General features: G+C 46.8%; 1 protein-coding gene across 2 annotated transcripts in view; it reads left to right on the forward strand.

Moving 5' to 3' along the window:
- Nucleotides 1-14,984, forward strand: part of FNIP1 (folliculin interacting protein 1) — a 199,862-nt gene that overhangs the window by 15,574 nt on the left and 169,304 nt on the right. The gene's annotated exons all lie outside the window — the stretch shown is intronic.

Here is a 14,984-nt window from a genome sequence, read left to right on the forward strand (position 1 = left end):
GACCTTGAGTTCTCTCATTCGGTGCTGCAGAGTCATCCGCACTCTCCCGCCCGTTTGGGAGCTTTGGTATAATCCCCATGGTCCTTACGGAGTTCCCAGAATCCACTAGGACGTCAGAGAAAATAAGATTTTACTCACCGGTAAATCTATTTCTCGTAGTCCGTAGTGGATGCTGGGCGCCCATCCCAAGTGCGGATTGTCTGCAATACTTGTATATAGTTATTGCCTAACTAAAGGGTTATTGTTGAGCCATCTGTTGAGAGGCTCAGTTATATTTCATACTGTTAACTGGGTATAGTATCACGAGTTATACGGTGTGATTGGTGTGGCTGGTATGAGTCTTACCCGGGATTCAAAATCCTTCCTTATTGTGTCAGCTCTTCCGGGCACAGTATCCTAACTGAGGTCTGGAGGAGGGGCATAGAGGGAGGAGCCAGTGCACACCAGATAGTACCTAATCTTTCTTTAAAGAAGTGCCCAGTCTCCTGCGGAGCCCGTCTATTCCCCATGGTCCTTACGGAGTTCCCAGCATCCACTACGGACTACGAGAAATAGATTTACCGGTGAGTAAAATCTTATTATTTTCCTGTAACACTGCTTATGCTGGATTTTATAGTCCTCATTGACGGCCATCTTGACAGATGGCGTAAACCAGTGATGAAAAGCAAAGGTTTTTCTCTCAGAAAATTGCAATAGGTGTAGGGCCACACATAGCAGCCAAGTGGGTCCCGTTGAGCGGGACCGCTTGGCCCGAAGGAGAGTGCAGATGGGCGCATATGCAGCCGCCCACACAGCATGCTGTGGTTGGGCCGGACAGCAGGATGACGGGATTTCAGTGTGCACACATACATTTCAATGTATGTGTTCACACAGTGCGACTGTACTGCACTGTTGAGTGAATGTATGAAGCAGTAATAAAAGTGGAGAAGTGAGCCAGTGGAGAAGTTCAATAAATTTACTCCTGTGTTCTATGAAATCCCGTGTGTCACTGGCCGGATCTTGTTCTGCGGCATCCCGGCCCCAACCTAAGCCTTCTCCTCATGGAAGTCTCTGGGCGTGGAGTCAAGTTAGGTGGACTAAGCACTGGTGAATTCTGATTTATCAATTTATAAACAGTTTATTCTGTTTTTCTCAGTGTAATCATTAGAACTCTTAGGCCAGTTTTATCAAACCTTGGAGAGAGATACAAACCAATCAGCTTCTTACTCTCACTTTACAGGCAGTGTTTGAAAAAAAAGTCAGGAGCTGATTGGTTTGTACTGTTGCCAGATTTATCAAGCCTTTTTAAAGTTATAAACTGCACGATGATAAAGTTCCAAACAACCAACTCCTAACTGTTATGTTACAGGCTGTGTTTAAAAAATGACAGTTAGGAGCTGATTGTTACTTTATCACCGTGCAATTTATCGCTGGCTGTGCACACACAGAGCGTTATGCACTAAATTTCTGAGCGATTTTGACTATATAGTCAAAATCGCTCAGCTATATCGCTCCGTGTGTATGGACCTTAAGATAGATGTTGTATTCAGCATATACATTTTATATGGTTAAAATCCTTCAAAGCAGGCACTTCCAGTTTCTATTTAGGCCTGTTCAGGTGTTGTTAATAAGGTATACTGGCAGAGCTATTTAGGACAGATAGTGTGAGGATAAGTCATTTGTTGCGTCTCTTTGGTGGAGCATGTTGTGCCAGGAATAAGGTCCACTGATGGACAGAAACGCCTGCTTTACTGACTGCACTATGGCCCTCATTCCGAGTTGATCGCTAGCTGCTTTCGTTTGCAGCGCAGCGATCAGGTCAAAAAAACGGCAATTCTGCGCATGTATATGGGGCGCACTGCGCACGCGCGTCGTACTTTCACAAAAGCCGATGTAGTTTTACACAAGCTCTAGCGACGCTTTTCAGTAGCACTGCTGATCGTTGAGTGATTGACAGGAAGTGGGTGTTTCTGGGTGGTAACTGACCGTTTTCAGGGAGTGTGTGTAAAAACGCAGGCGTGCCAGATAAAAACGCAGGAGTGGCTGGGGAAACGGTGGAGTGGCTGGCCGAACGCAGGGCATGTTTGTGACATCAGAACAGGAACTAAATAGTCTGAAGTGATCGCAAGGTCTGCAGCTACTCTCAAACTGCACAATTTTTTTTTTTGTAGCAGCGCTGCGATCCTTTCGTTCGCAGTTCTGCTAAGCTAAGATACACTCCCAGAGGGCGGCAGCTTAGCGTTTGCACTGCTGCTAAAAGCAGCTAGCGAGCGATACACTCGTAAAGAGGGCCAATGACACTTCATTGAAAAAGAAAATGCTCTTTTAACTGTTTGAAGACTGGTGTGTGTGTGACTCGCTCATTCTAACATATGTGTGTGTGTGTGTATACCCTAGCAGAATTTGTGATTTTTCTGGCCATTTGTCAGAGAATATGAATGATAACTCACAAACTTTTCTTTCACTCATGGTTAGTGGTTGGGTGAAGCCATTTATTGTCAAACAACTGTGTTTACTCTTTTTAAATCATAATGACAACATAAACTACCCAAATGACCCTGATCAAAAGTTTACATACCCTGAAGATTTTGGCCTGATAACATGCACACAAGTTGACACAAACGGGTTTGAATGGCTACTAAAGGTAACCATCCTCACCTGTGATCTGTTTGCTTGTAATCAGTGTGTGTGTGTGTGTGTGTGTGTGTGTGTGTGTGTGTGTGTGTGTGTGTGTGTGTGTGTGTGTGTGTGTGTATAAAAGGTCAGTGAGTTTCTGGACTCCTGAAAGACCATTGCATCTTTCATCCAGTGCTGCACTAACATGTCTGGATTCTGAGTCATGGGGAAAGCAAAAGAATTGTCAAAAGATCTGCTGGAAAAGGTAATTGAACTGTATAAAACAGGAAAGGGATATAAAAAGATATCCAAGCAATTGAGAATGCCAATCAGCAGTGTTCAAACTCTAATTAAGAAGTGGAAAATGAGGGATTCTGTGGAAACCAAATCACAGTCAGGTAGACCAACAAAAATTTCAGCCACAACTGCCAGGAAAATTGTTCGGGATGCAAAGAAAAATCCATGAATAACTCCAGCTGAAATAGAGGACTCTCTGAAAAAAAAGTGGTGTGGTTGTTTCAAGATGCACAATAAGGAGGCATTTGAAGAAAAATGGGCTGCATGGTCGAGTCGCCAGAAGAAAGCCATTACTACACAAATGCCACAAAGCATCCCGCTTACAATACTCCAAACAGCACAGAGACAAGCCTCAAAACTTCTGGAACAAAGTCATTTGGAGTGATGAGACCAAAATTAAACTTTTTGGACACAACCATAAACGTTACATTTGGAGAGGAGTCAACAAGGCCTATGATGAAAGGTACACCATTCCTACTGTGAAACACGGAAGTGGATCGCTGATGTTTTGGGGATGTGTGAACTACAAAGGCACTGGAAACTTGGTCAAAATTGAATGCAAGATGAATGCAGCATGTTGTCAGAAAATACTGGAGGAAAATTTGCACTCATCAGCCCAGAAGCTGCGCATGGGACTTGGACGTTCCAACATGACAATGATCCATAACACAAGGCCAAGTCGACCTGTCATTGGCTACAGCAGAATACAGTGAAGGTTCTGGAGTGGCCATCTCAGTCTCCTGACCTCAATATCATTGAGCCACTCTGGGGAGATCTCAAACGTGCAGTTCATGCAAGACAGCCCAAGAATTCACAGGAACTGGAGGCTTTTTGGCAAGAAGAATGGGCAGCTTTACCATCTGAGAAAACAAAGCGCCTCATCCACAACTACCACAAAAGACTTAAAGCTGTCATTGATGTTAAAGGGGGCAATGCACGGTATTAAGAACTGGGGTATGTAAACTTTTGATCAGGGTCATTTGGATAGTTTCTGTTGTCATTATGATTTAAAAAGAGTAAACACAGTTGTTTGACAATAAATGGCTTCACCCAACCACTAACCATGAGTGAAAGAAAAGTTTGTGAGTTATCATTCATATTCTCTGACAAATGGCCAGAAAATCACAAATTCTGCTAGGGAAATATTTTTGGAAGTTTTCAATTTTTATCAATGTGTTGACTAAAGATTCAAAAATATACCCTATGAATGGAGCTTGTGTTACAGAGGGCGGTATTCAGTTGTGGTGTGCGCTCAATGGAGCAGTTCAATTGTGGCTCCGTTTTGGGCATGATGAACTGCCGCCTGCATTTCAACTCGTAGCCCCCAGTGTTTCTCCCAGCATCAATCATAGTATGTATGAAGTGAGATGGGAATTTCTTTGCAGTAAAACCACTTCATGTAAAACCGCTTTTATTTACAGATTATTTAAACAAAATGTTCACTTGCTTTTCAGTCTTTATTTAAATGCTGTCAATGCAGTCATTGGGCTGTTACTATAGAAATGAATCGGGTAGAGTATTTATACCATTTAGGTTTCCATGGGGGAATTTACAGTTACTCTAAATAACCCATCTGACAACTTGGCTATGAATAATTATGAGAGCCAAGTAATTTATATAAGTTATGCAGAATAATAGTCACATTACCCACATCCACTTCTTTATAAACACCCACACTTTATCTCACGTGTGCCTCAAATGTTAGAATTCTCAGGGGACTTGTAGACCAGAACAGCAGTTTACAATGGCATTCTTCTGCTAGAAACACAATCTGCTGTAGGAAGACCCATCCAGTAAGTGATATTCTCATGTTTCACTAGTGTTCAGCAACAAAGGATGCTGTAGAATGTAATGATTTAAGCAAATCATTTTGACACCACATATGGATTCTGACTATATGATTGCTACATTTAAAACCTAGGCTTGTATCTGTTTTCATGTATGTTTTAACAAGGGCATAACTAATACCAGACCCAACTTGCCAGTGCGAACCATACAACTACCTGCCCTCTCCAGTGAAGGGATAGATTTGTATTGGGAAGTGCCATTTATGCCTCCTGAAGACCTGGTCAGAACGTTGGTAGATTGTTGTACTTTTCGTCATGTGTAGCAGTATATGTAGAGGAGGAACGTAATTATGGAAGTGCTGCAAGCTTGCTATGAGGCACAGGCTTGTGAGTTGAAGTAAACATCCCATTTTTGGCAACTGTTCAGACCAGTGTAACTTCCTTAGATTTAGTTACAATGAGGCTTTCTTCATCACAACAAAACCTAAACTGTATAACCTGAAGGTGATCATGGCGAGCTCCAAGTCTTTTCTGAACTGAGTGTCCTGCCAGGACCATCCTAGCTCTGCAAGGCATAGGAAACAGCGTGGTTGGGATTATCTGTCCTAACTGAAAAGTACAGCATTCTTTTTTTTTTATTTTATTTGTTTCTAATTGGCTGCGTTAAAATAAAAAAAATACTTCGGTGTCCAGCAGTGGCGTAACTAGAAATTTTTCTCCCCCAAGCCACAAAATTCACCGGTGCCGCCCCCCCCCCCCATTCCCCATAATTGTCACTAGTAAAGGGATAAACCTGAGCGTGTGACAGAAAGGGGCGTGGCTTTGCATAAAGGGGCGTGGTATTGCAGGAAAAGGCTACCTTATACCCCAGTTTTGCAACCTGCATGCCCAGACGTTGGCAACCACAGGAAAGAAAAATAATCCTGATTCATGCCCCTTACTTTATTTGTCATTTTTCCTCCTTATAGTAATGCCCAGTATACATTATGCCACATGCTGCAATGGCCCTTAGACATTATGCCACACACAATAATGCACATGACACAATATGCACACACCATAATATCCCCGACACATTATGCCACACACCGTAATGCCTGTGACACATTATGACCGGAATCGCAATGCCCGTTATACATTATGCTACACACTGCAATGCCCCTGATACATTATAGCACATACAATGCCTGTGACACATTGACACACACCGCAATGACCCTGAGACATTATACCACATACCACAATGCCCGTGATATAGTATACCACACACCGTAATGCCTGTGAAACATACCGCAATGCCCGTTATACCCTATGCCACACTGCAATGCCCCTGAGACATTATACCACAATGCCCGTGATATAGTATGCCACACACCGTAATGCCTGTGATACATTATGCCACACGCCGCAATGCCCATTACACATTAAGTCCTACAGTAAGGCTTCTAATTACTTTTAAATTATCTGCTCATTGCCAGGGGTTTCATGCTCTTGGTTCCATGCACCGTGCCAGGGGTTTTCATGCTCAGGGTGTCATGCTCGTTGCCAGGGGTTTCATGCACTGGGTGTCATGCTCGTTGCTAGGGGGTAATGCTTGTTGCTAGGGCTGTGCTCCCAGTGCCACATATGCCCCCAGTGCCACATATGCTCCCCCCTCCCCCAGTGCCAAATATGCTTCCCCAGGTACAGCTCCCCCCCGCTCCCCACTGTTTTGTGAAGGAGGGACATGGAGGGCACAGCACGCGCCTCTCCTGTGTCCCTCCTGCGTCTCCGGCGTGTCTGTTAAATGAAGTGCCGGTTCGTGAGCCAATCGGAGCTCACGAACGGGCACTTAATTCAATAGAGACGCAGGAGGGACAAAGGAGAGGCGCGCGCTGTGCCCTCCGTGTCCCTCCTTACAGCAGCGGCTAGGGAAGGAGGGAGACAGCAGATTGACATGCGGATGGCTCGTCCGCATGTCAATCTGTGCTAAATCAGTGGCGGCGCCCCCCGCAGCCCTGCGCCTCCAAGCCACCGCGAGGGCTGCGGGGGTAGTAGTTACGCCACTGGTGTCCAGCATAAGTTTATTAACTTGTGATACATGTTACAACTTCATCTGTAAATTGTCCTTCTGGTTGATACTCCGCGTATCTTGTCACTCAATGATCAGGCCATAATAGATTTACTGGTTTTACTGGCTTTGTGATCATCTTACTATGGTGCCACCATGCAGCTCAGTATGTGGTGTTGCTACGAAATACCATAATTGAAAATAACTTTCCAGAGAAAGAACAGCTTTTTAATGAATGCCAGTGGTTCAAACTGCTCTACAGAAGGTCATGGACAGGCCTACGGATAAGTCATAATACTTTTAGTAAACATTGGGCACTATAAACGTTCTATCTGCTTGTCATCTAAACTAACCACAAATGAAGACTCTGAGACCTACATTCACAGAGAAAGATCAGCTATTTGTTGAAATAATTTACAAATACAAACAACTACATTGCATTGCTGGTGGAGACCACCCAGGGTTCTTTTAGCAACCAAAACAACTATGTGTCAGCGTCCGGAGTCTTACCGGTACGCTGGGGCCGCTGGGCTGGCTTCCTTGGCGTTGTGCGGGTAGCGGCGGAGGTGGGCTGCTGCGCCGGATCCGTGGGCAGCAGTAGCGGCGGTGAGGGGGTCCGCTCGTGGCGGCGGGACGCCGCTACAGCAGGTCGCTCTTGCTGAACCGTTGCTTGGAGACCAGGGGCAGTGAGCAATGTGGCTTTGCAAAAAGGTCTGCATTACTGGGCGCCGCCATGTTGGAGACCAAGTTTTAAGCATAGTTCCTGTTTCCTGTTTCTTCCAGCCAATCCAGGGGAAGCTCTCCCTATAAAAGGGGGATGGTTTAGGACAGGGATGCCAGTGCTTCAAGTTACAACCCTGTTGTAGGTGCTTTAGCCTGTGCTCCCAGGATTCCTGCTGTATCTTGGTTCCTCCTGATCCTGCTTGGTCGGTTCTCTGTTGCTGCTGCAGCCCTGCCGTTTCTTGCCTGCTATTGCCTGTGGAAGCGCTCCTGGAAAACCCGGTCCAGTAAGACTCTTTGGGCACAGTCGGCCCCGGGTCTTCTGCCTCGTCTTTCAAGCCACACTCCACAGATCTCCTTCACCAGCCACGCCTTTGTACCACTGACCACAGCCTGCAGATTATTATCTTCAAGCCTCGTTTTCCAAACCACAGTCCACAGTCCTTGTCTCCAGCCACGTTTTCAACTACCATCCACAGTTTCACAGTTCATCTACAGTCTCGTCTTTCGAATCACAGTCTGCAGTTCTTCACCTCCAGCCACGTCTTTAACCATTGTGCTTCAGCCTCGGTTCTCTACCTCAGCCCTGTACATAATAAATACTTTCCATTGACTCTCAAACCTCGCCTACGTTCTTCATTGCTCCGTGTCCCATGCGAAGGAACTATATCCAGCCCCCTCATCTGGTTCATTCACAGCCTGCTACCTCCTCGGGCAAATCTCAGCTGCCGGATCCTCAAACCCTGCCAGACGTGACACTATGGCACCATCGCGATCTTCTAACATGATTAAGACACACGTAGACAAGAGGGGGAATGGGGAGGAGGAGGAGTATACAACTTACATAAAATAAGAATTTACTTACCGATAATTCTATTTCTCGGAGTCCGTAGTGGATGCTGGGGTTCCTGAAAGGACCATGGGGAATAGCGGCTCCGCAGGAGACAGGGCACAAAAGTAAAGCTTTTACAGGTCAGGTGGTGTGTACTGGCTCCTCCCCCTATGACCCTCCTCCAGACTCCAGTTAGGTACTGTGCCCGGACGAGCGTACACAATAAGGGAGGATTTTGAATCCCGGGTAAGACTCATACCAGCCACACCAATCACACCGTACAACTTGTGATCTAAACCCAGTTAACAGTATGATAACAGAGGAGCCTCTGAAAGATGGCTTCCTAAACAATAACCCGAATTAGTTAACAATAACTATGTACAAGTATTGCAGATAATCCGCACTTGGGATGGGCGCCCAGCATCCACTACGGACTCCGAGAAATAGAATTATCGGTAAGTAAATTCTTATTTTCTCTATCGTCCTAAGTGGATGCTGGGGTTCCTGAAAGGACCATGGGGATTATACCAAAGCTCCCAAACGGGCGGGAGAGTGCGGATGACTCTGCAGCACCGAATGAGAGAACTCCAGGTCCTCCTTTGCCAGGGTATCAAATTTGTAAAAATTTACAAACGTGTTCTCCCCTGACCACGTAGCTGCTCGGCAGAGTTGTAATGCCGAGACCCCTCGGGCAGCCGCCCAAGATGAGCCCACCTTCCTTGCGGAATGGGCCTTAACAGATTTAGGCTGTGGCAGGCCTGCCACAGAATGTACAAGTTGAATTTTGTTACAAATCCAACGAGCAATCGACTGCTTAGAAGCAGGTGCACCCAACTTGTTGGGTGCATACAGTATAAACAGCGAGTCAGATTTTCTGACTCCAGCCGTCCTTTAAATGTATATTTTTAAGGCTCTGACAACGTCCAACAACTTGGAGTCCTTCAAGTCGTCTGTAGCCGCAGGCACTACAATAGGCTGGTTCAGGTGAAACGCTGATACCACCTTAGGGAGAAAATGCGGACGCGTCCGCAGCTCTGCCCTATGTCGAATGGAAAATTAAATAAGGGCTTTTATAAAACAAAGCCGCCAGTTCAGATACTCTCCCGGCCGAAGCCAGGGCCAGTAACATAGTCACTTTCCATGTGAGATATTTCAAATCCACATTCTTTAGTGGTTCAAACCAATTGGATTTGAGGAAATCTAAAACTACATTTAGATCCCACGGTGCCACCTTAGGCACCACAGGAGGCTGTATATGCAGTACTCCTTTGATAAAAATCTGGACCTCAGGGACTGAGGCCAATTCTTTTTGGAAGAATATTGATAGGGCCGAAATTTGAACCTTAATAGATCCCAATTTGAGACCCATAGACGATCCTGATTGCAGGAAATGTAGGAAAACGACCCAGTTGAAATTCCTCCATCGGAGCACTCCGCTGCTCGCACCACGCAACATATTTTCGCCAAATACGGCGATAATGCTTCGCGGTGACTTCCTTCCTTGCCTTTATCAAGGTAGGAATGACTTCTTCTGGAATGCCTTTTCCTTTTAGGATCTGGCATTCAAACGCCATGCCGTCAAACGCAGCCGCGGTAAGTCTTGAAAAAGACAAGGACCCTGCTGAAGCAGGTCCCTTCTCAGAAGTAGAGGCCACGGATCGTCCGTGACCATCTCTTGAAGTTCCGGGTACCAAGTCCTTCTTGGCCAATCCGGAGCCACTAGTCTTACTCCTCTTTGCCGTATAATCCTCAATACCTTTGGTATGAGAGGCAGAGGAGGAAACACATATACGGACTGGTACACCCAAGGTGTTACCAACGCGTCCACAGCTATTGCCTGCGGATCTCTTGACCTGGCGCAATAACTGTCCAGTGTCTTGTTGAGGCGAGACGCCATCATGTCCACCATTGGTTTTACCCAACGGTTTAATAGCATGTGGAAAACTTCTGGATGAAGTACCCACTCTCCCGGGTGAAGGTCGTGTCTGCTGAGGAAGTCTGCTTCCCAGTTGTCCACGCCCGGGATGAATACTGCTGACAGTGCTATCACGTGATTCTCCGCCCAGCGAAGGATCCTGGCAGCTTCTGCCATTCTGTTTCTTGTGCCGCCCTGTCTGTTTACATGGGCGACTGCCGTGATGTTGTCCGACTGGATCAACACCGGTCTTCCTTGAAGCAGAGGTTCCACCTGGCTTAGAGCATTGTAGATTGCTCTTAGTTCCAGAATGCTTATGTGAAGAGACTTTTTCAGGCTCGACCACACTCCCTGGAAATTTCTTCCCTGTGTGACTGCTCCCCAGCCTCTCAGGCTGGCATCCGTGGTCACCAGGATCCAATCCTGCATGCCGAATCTGCGGCCCTCCAATAGATGAGCCTCCTGCAACCACCACAGAAGGGATACCCTTGTCCTCGGCGACAGGGTTATCCGCAGGTGCATCTGAAGATGCGACCCTGACCATTTGTCCAACAGATCCCTTTGCATGGAATCTGCCGAAAGGGATTGCTTCGTAAGAAGCTACCATTTTTTCCCAGGACTCTTGTGCATTGATGTACAGACACCTTTCCTGGTTTTAGGAGGTTCCTGACCAGGTCAGATAACTCCTTGGCTTTTTCTTCGGGAAGAAAAACCTTTTTCTGAACTGTGTCCAGAATCATCCCCAGGAACAGCAGACGAGTTGTCGGCATTAATTGGGATTTTGGAATATTCAGAATCCATCCGTGCTGCTTTAGCACCTCTTGAGATAGTGCTAAACCCATCTCTAGCTGTTCTCTGGACCTTGTCCTTATTAGGAGATCGTCCAAGTATGGGATAATTAATACGCCTTTTCTTCGAAGAAGAAATATTATCTCGGCCATTACCTTTGTAAAGACCCGAGGTGCCGTGGACAAACCAAACGGCAGCGTCTGAAACTGATAGTGACAGTTTTGTACAACGAACCTGAGGTACCCCTGGTGTGAGGGGTAATTGGAACGTGGAGATACGCATCCTTGATGTCCAAGGATACCATAAAGTCCCCTTCTTCCAGGTTCGCTATCACTGCTCTGAGTGACTCCATCTTGAACTTGAACTTCTTTATGTACAGGTTCAAGGACTTCAGATTTAGAATAGGCCTTACCGAGCCATCCGGCTTCGGTACCACAAAAAGAGTGGAATAATACCCCTTTCCCTTGTTGTAGAAGAGGTACCTTGACTATCACCTGCTGAGAATACAGCTTGTGAATGGCTTCCAAAACCGTCTCCCTTTCTGAGGGGGACGTTGGTAAAGCCGACTTCAGGAAACGGCGAGGTGGCTCTGTCTCTAATTTCAACCTGTACCCCTGAGATATTATCTGCAGGATCCAGGGATTTACCTGCGAGTGAGCCCACTGCGCGCTGTAATTTTTGAGACGACCGCCTACCGCCCCCAAGTCCGCTTGCGAAGCCCCAGCGTCATGCTGAGGCTTTTGTAGAAGCCGGGGAGGGCTTCTGTTCCTGGGAAGGAGCTGCCTGTTGCTGTCTCTTCCCTCGTCCTCTGCCTCGTGGCAGATATGAATAGCCCTTTGCTCTCTTATTTTTAAAGGAACGAAAAGGCTGCGGTTGAAAAGTCGGTGCCTTTTTCTGTTGGGGAGTGACTTGAGGTAGAAAGGTGGATTTCCCGGCCGTAGCCGTGGCCACCAAATCCGATAGACCGACCCCAAATAACTCCTCTACGCATCGCCTGTCCACTGTCGTGTCCATAAAGCTCTTCTGGCCGAAATGGACATAGCACTTACCCGTGATGCCAGTGTGCAGATATCTCTCTGTGCATCACGCATATAAAGAAATGCATCCTTTATTTGTTCTAACGACAGTAAAATATTGTCCCCGTCCAGGGTATCAACATTTTCGATCAGGGACTCTGACCAAACTACCCCAGCACTGCACATCCAGGCAGTCGCAATAGCTGGTCGTAGTATAACACCTGCATGTGTGTATATACCTTTTTGGATATTTTCCATCCTCCTATCTGATGGATCTTTAAGTGCGGCCGTCTCAGGAGAGGGTAACGCCACTTGTTTTGATAAGCGTGTTAGCGCTTTGTCCACCCTAGGAGGTGTTTCCCAGCGCTCCCTAACCTCTGGCGGGAAAGGGTATAAAGCCAATAACTTCTTTGAAATTAGCAGTTTTTTATCGGGGCACCCCACGCTTCATCACACACGTCATTTAATTCTTCTGATTCGGTAAAAACTACTGGTAGTTTTTTCACACCCCACATAATACCCTGTTTAGTGGTACCTGTAGTATCAGCTAAATGTAACATCTCCTTTATTGCCAAAATCATATAACGTGTGGCCCTACTGGAAAATACGGTTGATTCGTCACCTTCACCACCGGAATCAGTGCCTGTGTCTGGGTCTGTGTCGACCGACTGAGGCAAGGGGCGTTTTACAGCCCCTGACGGTGTTTGAGGCGCCTGGACAGGCACTAATTGAGTGTCCGGCCGCCTCATGTCGGCAAACGACTGCTTAAGCGAGTTGACGCTATCCCGTAATTCCACAAATAAAGGCATCCATTCTGGTGTCGACCCCCTAGGAGGTGACATCCTCATATTTGGCAATTGCTCCGCCTCCACACCAATAACGTCCTCATACATGTCGACACACACGTACCGACACACAGCAGACACACAGGGAATGCTCTATACGAAGACAGGACCCACTAGCCCTTTGGGGAGACAGAGGGAGAGTCTGCCAGCACACACCAAAAAGCGCTATATATGACAGGGATAGCCTTATGATTAAGTGCTCCCTTATAGCTGCTTTTATATTGATATATTGCCATTTATTTTGCCCCCCCTCTCTGTTATACCCTGTTTCTGTAGTGCAGTGCAGGGGAGAGACCTGGGAGCCTTCCTGACCAGCGGAGCTGTGACAGAAAATGGCGCCGTGTGCTGAGGAGATAGGCCCCGCCCCTTTTCCGGCGGGCTCGTCTCCCGCTATTTAGTACATTTAGGCAGGGGTAAATATCTCCATATAGCCTCTGGGGCTATATGTGAGGTATTTTTAGCCTTTTTAAAGGTTTTCATTTGCCTCCCAGGGCGCCCCCCTCCCAGCGCCCTGCACCCTCAGTGACTGCCGTGTGAAGTGTGCTGAGAGGAAAATGGCGCACAGCTGCAGTGCTGTGCGCTACCTTAAGAAGACTGCAGGAGTCTTCAGCCGCCGATTCTGGACCTCTTCTTGCTTCAGCATCTGTGAGGGGGCCGGCGGCGTGGCTCCGGTGACCATCCAGGCTGTACCTGTGATCGTCCCTCTGGAGCTTCATGTCCAGTAGCCAAGAAGCCAATCCATCCTGCACGCAGGTGAGTTCACTTCTTCTCCCCTCTGTCCCTCGTTGCAGTGATCCTGTTGCCAGCAGGAATCACTGTAAAATAAAAAAACCTAAGCTAAACTCTCTAAGCAGCTCTTTATGAGAGCCACCTAGAATTGCACCCTTCTCGGCCGGGCACAAAAATCTAACTGGAGTCTGGAGGAGGGTCATAGGGGGAGGAGCCAGTACACACCACCTGACCTGTAAAAGCTTTACTTTTGTGCCCTGTCTCCTGCGGAGCCGCTATTCCCCATGGTCCTTTCAGGAACCCCAGCATCCACTTAGGACGATAGAGAAAAGTACACAGTGTTCATTACAATCAGAAGAACAGAGTAGAGCGACTGAACAGTCAACCCGGCGGTTTGTCAGGAAGACTGCTTGAGGAAAGATGCTTTTGAGGGGCTTCTATTGGTTCTGGTGGGAATGGCTCTGTATTTTTTTTCCTGATGGCAGCAGGTTGAGCTTGCCATAGCCCAGGTGAGGCGGATCATTGACTATCCTGGTCACCCTTTTTTTTTTTTTTTTTGGCTCTGGACCGGTACAGGTCGCGGACAGGTGGGAGGTCCATTCCGATCTCAGCAGATCTTACCACTCTTTGGAGCCTGCGTTTGTCTCTCCCACTGGCGGAGCTATACCAGACAATAATCGAGGAGCACAGAACAGATTCTACAATTGCGGAGTAGGAGAGGAGCAGGAGATGCTGTAGGATAGTGACATGGATGATGAGGACACAGTTGTTTACGCTGGGTCCACACTGACCAAAGTAAATTGGTTACAATCACTAGTACTATGGAACAATTCCGTGAAGTTATTTGTAGTGCTGTTGATGATGCAACAGCCCATCTGTATACAGCAAATATATTGTGCTGCGACTGATCACAGCCGGTGTGCATTTGCGGGCACACTTACCGTGAGGCAACGATTAGCGTGGCTACATCTGTTTTTTAGGTAAGATGATTGTGTGACAGTTTAAAGTGTGTGTCATAAGTGATGCCCGTGACCATGTAGCCATAACTGTTTAATACAGTAGTTATGAAACACTTAGTGGAACTATTACTAAAATTGGAGTATGTTCATTACTTTAGTGATGGTGCTAGTAAACGTCTAGCCACCCGCACCAGTCTGCAAGTGGAAACTCATCACATCTTGACACCTTTGGACCTGTATAGCTGGGCTGAAAAGATACACGGCATAAAGTTTTTCTGCGTGTCACAAAATGAAATATAAGACTGCAAAACCAAGCTGCTTAGCTCTCTAAAAACAGCAGAGACTGTTGCAGGAACACTTGCTCATCACCAATTTCAGCCTATCAGTTATGATGAACTACACATATTCCGATTGTCATCAGACGGCATGAAGACAGCAGGAACCACAGTT

This window comes from Pseudophryne corroboree, chromosome 6 (genome assembly GCF_028390025.1).
Source record: "Pseudophryne corroboree isolate aPseCor3 chromosome 6, aPseCor3.hap2, whole genome shotgun sequence".
Classification (NCBI taxonomy): domain Eukaryota; kingdom Metazoa; phylum Chordata; class Amphibia; order Anura; family Myobatrachidae; genus Pseudophryne; species Pseudophryne corroboree.